This window comes from Myotis davidii, unplaced genomic scaffold, assembly GCF_000327345.1.
Source record: "Myotis davidii unplaced genomic scaffold, ASM32734v1 scaffold142, whole genome shotgun sequence".
NCBI classification, from domain to species: Eukaryota; Metazoa; Chordata; class Mammalia; order Chiroptera; family Vespertilionidae; genus Myotis; species Myotis davidii.
This window is the reverse complement of record NW_006294400.1, coordinates 4,051,248-4,058,704: the sequence shown is the minus strand read 5'-3', so window position 1 is coordinate 4,058,704 and position 7,457 is coordinate 4,051,248.

Genomic DNA, 7,457 nt, shown 5'->3' with positions numbered 1-7,457 from the left:
CATTTAGTTTTAGAAAGAGTGGAAGGCAGGGAGGGAGGAAAAGAGGGAGGGAGGGAGGGAGTGAGAGAGAGAGAGAGAAAGAGAGAGAGAGAGAGAGAGAGAGATACATACATGGATTGGTCGCCTTCTGGCATGTGTCCGGACTAGGGCTGGGGATGGAACCTGCAACCCAGGTAGGTGCCCTTGACCAGAAATTGCACCAATGACACTTCAGGGTGCAGGCTAAGGCTCTACCACTGAGCAACACTGGCCAGGGCCACTGAGCACCTTATACCCCTCATTTCGCACCCTGAGCCCTGCTGCAGAGTACTCTGTTACCCAGCTTCATTGAATGCCAGCAGCTACCTAGCAAGATGTCCCCTGGTGGCTCATCAACTGGAAAATCTGGAGGGAACATCACAGCTGCTTTGAGAAACAGGCAGGAAAGTTTGGCAGGGGAGCAGTCCAGCCCAGGACTGGGGTCTCTCTCCTTCCTTCCATCTGCCATCATTGGTGGGAAAGGGTGGGAGGAGGATAGGAATGGACCGAGTGCTTAAAGCCTGGACTGACTCACTTCCTAAAATGTTAAACACACACACACGCACTGCTATTGTTGTTATTGCTATTTAATGCCTGGCAAGTAGTAGGAATTCAATAAACTTTTTTGTAAACTTTGATATTGATGTATAGCGTGCATAAAGGGCACGTATCTGAAGTGAGCAGCTTGAATAATGTTTTCCAAATGAGCACGCCCATGTGACCCCCACCCAAACCAAGATGTAAGACATTACAGCACCCACAGGGCTCCCTTGGGCCCCGTCCCAGGGAACCCCTCCCAAGTCCCCAATCTAACTTCTAGCACCATGGGTAATTTTACCTGGTTTCGATCAATACACTTTTTTTCTGAATAAATTCAGGATTGTCTCAGGTTAGACAACTCGCCTGGGGTCAGGCAGGATTTGAATCAAGGCTTTTCGCCTCCAGACCCCAACGTCAAGCAGAAACCTACATAGTCACACAGCTAAGCATGGGATTAAGAGCCTCAACTTTTCCACCTGTCAAATAGGGTAATAGAATCACTGATAACTGAAAGAATGTGAGCAGGGAGGCCTGTGGACAGACGCACAGATACACCGCGACTGCAGCTACTCCCAGGGACCCATCTCTGTGCCCACAGACACGCACACACACGTACACTCGGAGGCATTCATGGATGATGGGGAGACCCCCAGGCTGAGGTGCTCACACCCAGACAGCCCCACACAAAGACACACACAAACGCTCGCAGACAGACATAAACAGGCCCAGATGCTCACAAATATATCCAGACAGACACCCAGACCACCCCACCCAGGGAGACCTGCACACAAACCCAGACGTGCACACGTGCGAACATTTGCAGGCACCCAGACGCCCCCGCATCGCCTGGCTGTGCCCCCTGCTCAGGCCCGGACAGAGCCGGGTCCGATGCCTATCTCCTCTGTCAGCACTGCCACCCAGACGGAGTGAGCCCTGGAATGATGCCCGGGGGTCTCCCACCGCCTACGCAGGAGCCAGTTTAGAAGCAGGGCTTGCTGCTGGGCCAGGGCTGGGGGGACTGTGGAGGGGGCATTGCCCTCTGCAGAGCCAGAGACTGAGGGACACACACACACAGAGAAACTCAGAAAGTGGCCGTGACCGGGAGATAGAGAGAGAGGCAGGCAGACTGTGGCAAAGTCTGGGAGACAGACATAAAGGGACTGTGACAAAGGTGCACACAGAGGCAGAGACACAGAGGGCAGAGACAGACAGTAGACTGAGGCAGAGAGACAAGAACAGCAACAGAGTAGTGACGAGGCAGAGACAGGGGTAGGGACCAAGATTTGGAGATGGTGTCAAAGACACAGGAGGAGACACGATGAGACAGAGAGAAAGGCAGGTTGACGTTAAGAAGAGACGGCCCAGAGATAAAGGGACCCCCTGGGACAGACCTAGGGCTGAGAGAGGCCGAGACCGAGACAGAGAGACAGGGATGGTCACTTTGAGGCTGCAAAGAGAGTCACTCAGAGGGAGAGGGTGAAACCAAATGACAAGTAAGAGATCCAGACTGAGGAAGAGACGGGCAAAGGAAGGCAGGCGCTTGGTGGGGAAGGGGTGGAGGCTGCCAGCTCTCGGTCCTCTGGCGATGGGAGTGAGGGAGAAGGTGACACCTGTGGCTCCCCACCTCCCTGCACACCGGCTGCAGAGGGGACCAAGGGCCATCTCTGGGACCCTTTGGGCTCCAATATGCTATGGAGATGGGGAGCCTCCTGGTTCTCGGGACCCGCACCCAGGTCTCGCCTTAGGCGGTCTGCAGGGACTGGGGTCTTGAATGTGACTTTCCCGTGTCCTGTCCCACTCGACCAAGTCTCCTTCTCCCCAGATCTGGGGCAGATGGAAGAGACCTTCCACAGTCTTCTCTGGATTTTGGCAAGGCACTTAGCCACTCTGAACCTCAGTATCTGAATCTGTAAAATGGGGCCAATGGCATCCACCTTGCAGGGGCATTGCTAGGATTCCCTGAGAGAATATGTACCTGCTACATTTGGCGTGTGACTAAAGATGAGGGGGTAGGGGGTCATGGAGGTGTGAGGAATTTTCTCGAGACGTTGGGAGAGTCTCCAAGGAGATGATAATGGCAGTTGGATCTAGAATGAACCGAAGGTGCCTGGGTAGAGAAGGGAGCAGGGCGAGCATTCGGGCAGAGGACACGTCCCGGGCACAGGCAGGATACAGAGCACGTTCGGGAGTGCAGAGCAGTTTAACAGCTGGGGTGGCCCCTGGACAGGTGGGGGAGGCTCAGCTTACAAATGGCTTGAAAACTGAAACTTGGTCCTGGGGGCTTTGGGGAGCTGCCACTGGCCCCTTGTTCTTTCCTGGCTGCAGGCCATTCAATACTCAGGTTGGAGTCCCACGTGGCAAAACCAGCTTCCTGGAGAGGAAGTGTTTGCCTCTATGGCCTGTGTGTCCTGCTGGAGTGGACACCTCTAGGCTCCATCTGCCAGCTGAGGGCCCACAAAGAGCCACCCTGACCCCTCTGGTCCCTGGGGACACTAGGACTGCCAGCAGGCCCTCCAGACCTTCCTCACCACCTTTCCCTCTCTGTCCCTCTCTCTCTCCTTGGCCCTTTCTGGGCACTGGGGCCTGGGGCCTGGAGATGATTTGGCCAACAACCCCTCCCTTTGGCTCCTGGGCTCTCTGGGAGACAGATGTGTCACCAGCCAGCCCCTGTCCAGCAGGAGGGCAGCCTGGGGTGAGGGCAGGGAGAGTCTGGCTCTGCTACGCACTTGCAAGGCCTTCAAAGTCATGATCTCACTGCGTCTGCCCCACAGCTCTATGGAGCGTGGCTTGCCCTTCCATTCCGCAGAGAAGGAAGCCAAGGGGAAGTCATTTGCCCAGGATCACAAAGCTTGGAGACCTCGGCAATATTTTCATTTGCAATTCAATTCAATTCAGCTACCATGTTTCAGTCCCTCCACTGTGCGAGGCACTGTGGCTCAGGGCACCCAGGCAATGCAGGCCCATCCTGGGGTCTTGCAGGGACAGACCAGACATGAGTGCAGCTGGGACTGGGGGCACAAGGGGAGCCCAGAAGAGGCTAGTAACAAGAGATGATGTTTGGGGGGACTTTCTGAGCTGGAAGATCAGGGAACTGACCTAGAAGTGTTTGAGGCTGCAGGGGTTAAGGGAGAGGGCCGAAGCAGGTGCTCAGGCGGTGGTATTTTTCCACCAGCGAGCAGCGCCCACGTGGGCAGCAGAGAATCGCTGCCGAATCTTTGGAGCTGGAAACAGCCTGAGAGCGCCCCTAGCCAGAGCTGTGCTTCAGAACCACTCCAGCCGCTTTTCCAAAACACCCCGACGGGCTCCCCACCCCTCTCTGGGGAGGAGCCCACGGTGGTGTGTCTTACGAAAAGCTTTTTGTTATGAACAATTTCAAACATATACAAAGTGAACAGAAGTGTATGATGAACCTCCAAGTACTCACTGGCCAGCTCCCGCAATTATCAGGATTTACTCATTCCCATAACATCTATTAATCCACCCTCCGCCCTCCCCCCGCCCCCAATCTGATGGTGATGCTTACCCATGCATTTTCATTAGGGATGAGCAGTGTAAGCTCAGAGAGGGGAAGGGACTTGCCTATGGGAACCCAGTCAGGAAGCAGCAGAGCTGGGGCCATCCTGCTAAAGGACTTATTGAGTGCCAGGCCCTGTGCCAGTTACCAATGAATAAGGTGGTCTCTGCCCTCATGGACTCAGAATCTAATGGGGATACAAATATCAAACAGCCTCAAAAGTAATGTCTTAAGATGTCTGTGATGAGACATAAATGGGACCAGGAGAGCATATACACAGGCAAGGGAAATGGCAGCTTCCTGGAGAAAGGTTTCACTGAGAAATCAGATAAGTGAGTGGGAATTAACTCAGCAAGGAGAAGGGGAGGGCGGGGGGAGGCATAACAGCATGTGCAAAGGTCCTGAGGCCCAGCAAGTCCAAGGCACCAAAAGGTGACCAGGGTGGCTGGAGCTCTCAGGCAAGAACCAGGATGGTTGGAGGAGGGGCTAGAGACATGGCCAGGGGCTTTCCAGGCAGCAAGCCTGGGTCTTCATTCTAAGAGTACCAGGAAGCTAGGAGTGAGGAGTGAGGACAGAGGGCACAGAGGTGGATGGGAGGAGGCCCTTGAGGTCAGCCAGATGATGAGACATCTGACTGGATAGAGACAGAGGAGATGGACTGGCCATGTAGGGAAGGAGAGCAGAGAAGAGATGGAGCCACAGCTGAATGGATGGCAGAGCCCTTCCCTGCCTTGGGAAAAGATCATCAGGAAGAGGATAGAGGAAGGTAATCAGGGATTTGGGGTTTGGACTTGCTGAGTTGCATGTGTGGGTTTTTTGTTGTTGTTGTTGCTTAAAATCTTCACCCAAGGATATGTTTATTGATTTTAGAGACAGAGGAGGGGGGTGGGGGTAGAGAGAGACATTGACGTGAGAAACATTGACCGGTTGCCTCTCATATGCGCCTAACCAAGAATAGAACCTGAAACCTTTTTGGTGTACAGGACAACACTCCAAACAAGAGCCATGTGACCGGGGCCTGTTGAGGTTTTGATGCCTTTAAGACATGAAAGTTCTGCCCTAGCTGGTTTGGCTCAGTGGAGAGAGCATCAACCTGCAGACTGAAGGGTCTCAGGTTCGATTCCGGTCAGGGGCACATGCGCAGGTTGCGGACTTGATCCCCAGTAGGGGACATGCAGGAGGCAGCCAATCAATGATTCTCTCTCATCATTGATGTTTCTCTCCCTCTCCCTTCTCCTTTCCTCTCTGAAATCAATAAAGATATATTTTTTTAAAAAAAAAAAAAAAGACAGGAAAGTTCTGGCCCACCCTCCTAGCAGGGGGCTCTGGGACACATGAAAAGGACCTGGAACATTTACCCATCGCTTCTCCTCTTCGAGCTCCCCAGCTCTCCTGGGTGAGTTGGTCCTTAAGCTGGTATCTGGCTCACAAGCTGGTCCCTGCCCACCTCTCTGGTGCAGGACTTGGGACCCACCCATCTCTGGGCTTAAAGCCAGCCAGGTGCACCAAACTCCTCAATGCCTTCCACGCTGGGTGGGCCTCTGCTGGGAGTCCTCCCCCTCCTCTTCCCTTCAACACTCTTGCTCAATGACCCCCTCCTCTCCGGAGCCTTCCCTGCTTAGCCCTCTCCCTGCCTGTCCCTGCTGTAACTTCTGCCCTTGTCATCATAAAGGACTGCGGACTCCTCCCCTCAACCCCACCCACAACAGGGCCTCCGGTGCTGGCCTGTTCCTGCCTGGGTCAGCGTGGCCGGCACAGAGCTGGGCACCGGGTGCCTTGTAGCACCTCTTCAGTAAGTGAGCACATTGATGATGAACCTGTAGGTGCATGTTTGGGGACTATTTTACTCATTTCCCTGCTACTTTCAACTCCACGACTCAGGGTCTGTCTTCACCTTTGTATTATACCCAGCACAGTGCCTGGCAGCGCGTGAACCCTTAACAACAATGGCCTGAATCCTGGAGAGAATAAGTGGGCATTCACTGTGGTTGAGGGTCTAGTCCTTAGAGCTCTGGCCCTAGACCTGTCCTGCCACTTACTGCTGCAGGGATCCTGGGCAAATGACTTAACCTCTCTGAGCTTCCAGCATTTTAAATCTGCAGCCCTGGGGAGTGGTAGCAGCCACTTCGCAGGGTTCTGTGAACACGGAGGGCTGTGACTCCTGCAGCGTGCTTCTGAGAGCTGGTGCCTTATGAGTCTTTGCTCCAGAAGACGCGAGGAAAGGGGCGGGGGGTGTGGGGGGGAGCTCCAGTGTGGGATGGCCCCAGAGGAACCTGGGGTGGGGGTGGCCTTCGGGGCTGTTCCGGGCAGAGGGGGTGGCTGCGGGCCTGGAGCTGTCAGAGGAGGACCCTGGGGACTGGGGAGGGGGCGGAAACCGGAGCCGGAGCCGAGGTGGGATCCGGCGGGGTGAGGAGCCCAGACATCCTGTGGGGGCGCCCTGCCGGGCCTAGCGAAGCTCTCCGGGGGAGCCGGCTGGGGCCGCGGGGACCGGAGGGTGTGGGGCAACGGAGCCCCCGCAGGGGCCGAGCGGAGCGCGCCCCCTGGCGGTGCACCTCGGCACTGCCAGGACTTCGCAGCCCTCCCTCCTCACCCATCTGAAGTCTGCGCTGATGAAATTCCACGAGGGACCTCAGAGTGGAGGTGTATTCGGGGCTCTGGGCGTTTTCCAAGCCTCAAAATGGGCGTAATAATTCCCAGTTCCTAATGTGTGCCAGGTACTGCGTTAGGCTGAGTTGAGTGGCTGTGGCAGCACGGAAACACGCAACATAGGGATTGGCACATAGTAGGTCCCCCCAAATGCCTCCTTCCTTCAGGTTCATTCCTGCGGGCCTCTGGGCAGGGCTCATGGGGGCTCAAGCCTGAGGGGCTCCCTGGGTATGGGAGGGGATGAGTGGGTGCAGGTCCAGGCACCCATCCTGGGCTCCCCAGGGGCTCACTCTGCCCTCCAGTGGCCTCCACGAGAATTGGAGGCTGTCTGTGTGTGTGTGATGGGGGTGGAAGGCTGTGGGTGTGCACTGAGGTGTGTGGGGGGGTGTAGTTCAGGGGCTGTGTTCTGGTCTTTGTGTATCTGTGCGTGTGGTCACGCTGGTGTGGGTGTTAATGTAGGGTGCCTATATGTATTTGTTGAGATGCGTGTGTGTGTGTGTGATCAGGTGTGTGGGTCTGTGTTCAGGGGTGTGTGTACGTCTGTGTGTTCACACAGAGTGAGTGTTCAGGTGTGCACAGGTGTTCAAGGTGGTGTCCGCTTGTGTGCTGCAGGTTGGGGTGTGTGTTAAGGCTTAAAGAGTGACCTGGGCCTGTACAAAGGGGATAAAAAACCCAAACCATGTTTCCAGCTAACAGAGGGAGGCCAGCCCCGGTCCTGTCTCCCTCAGGGACTGTATCC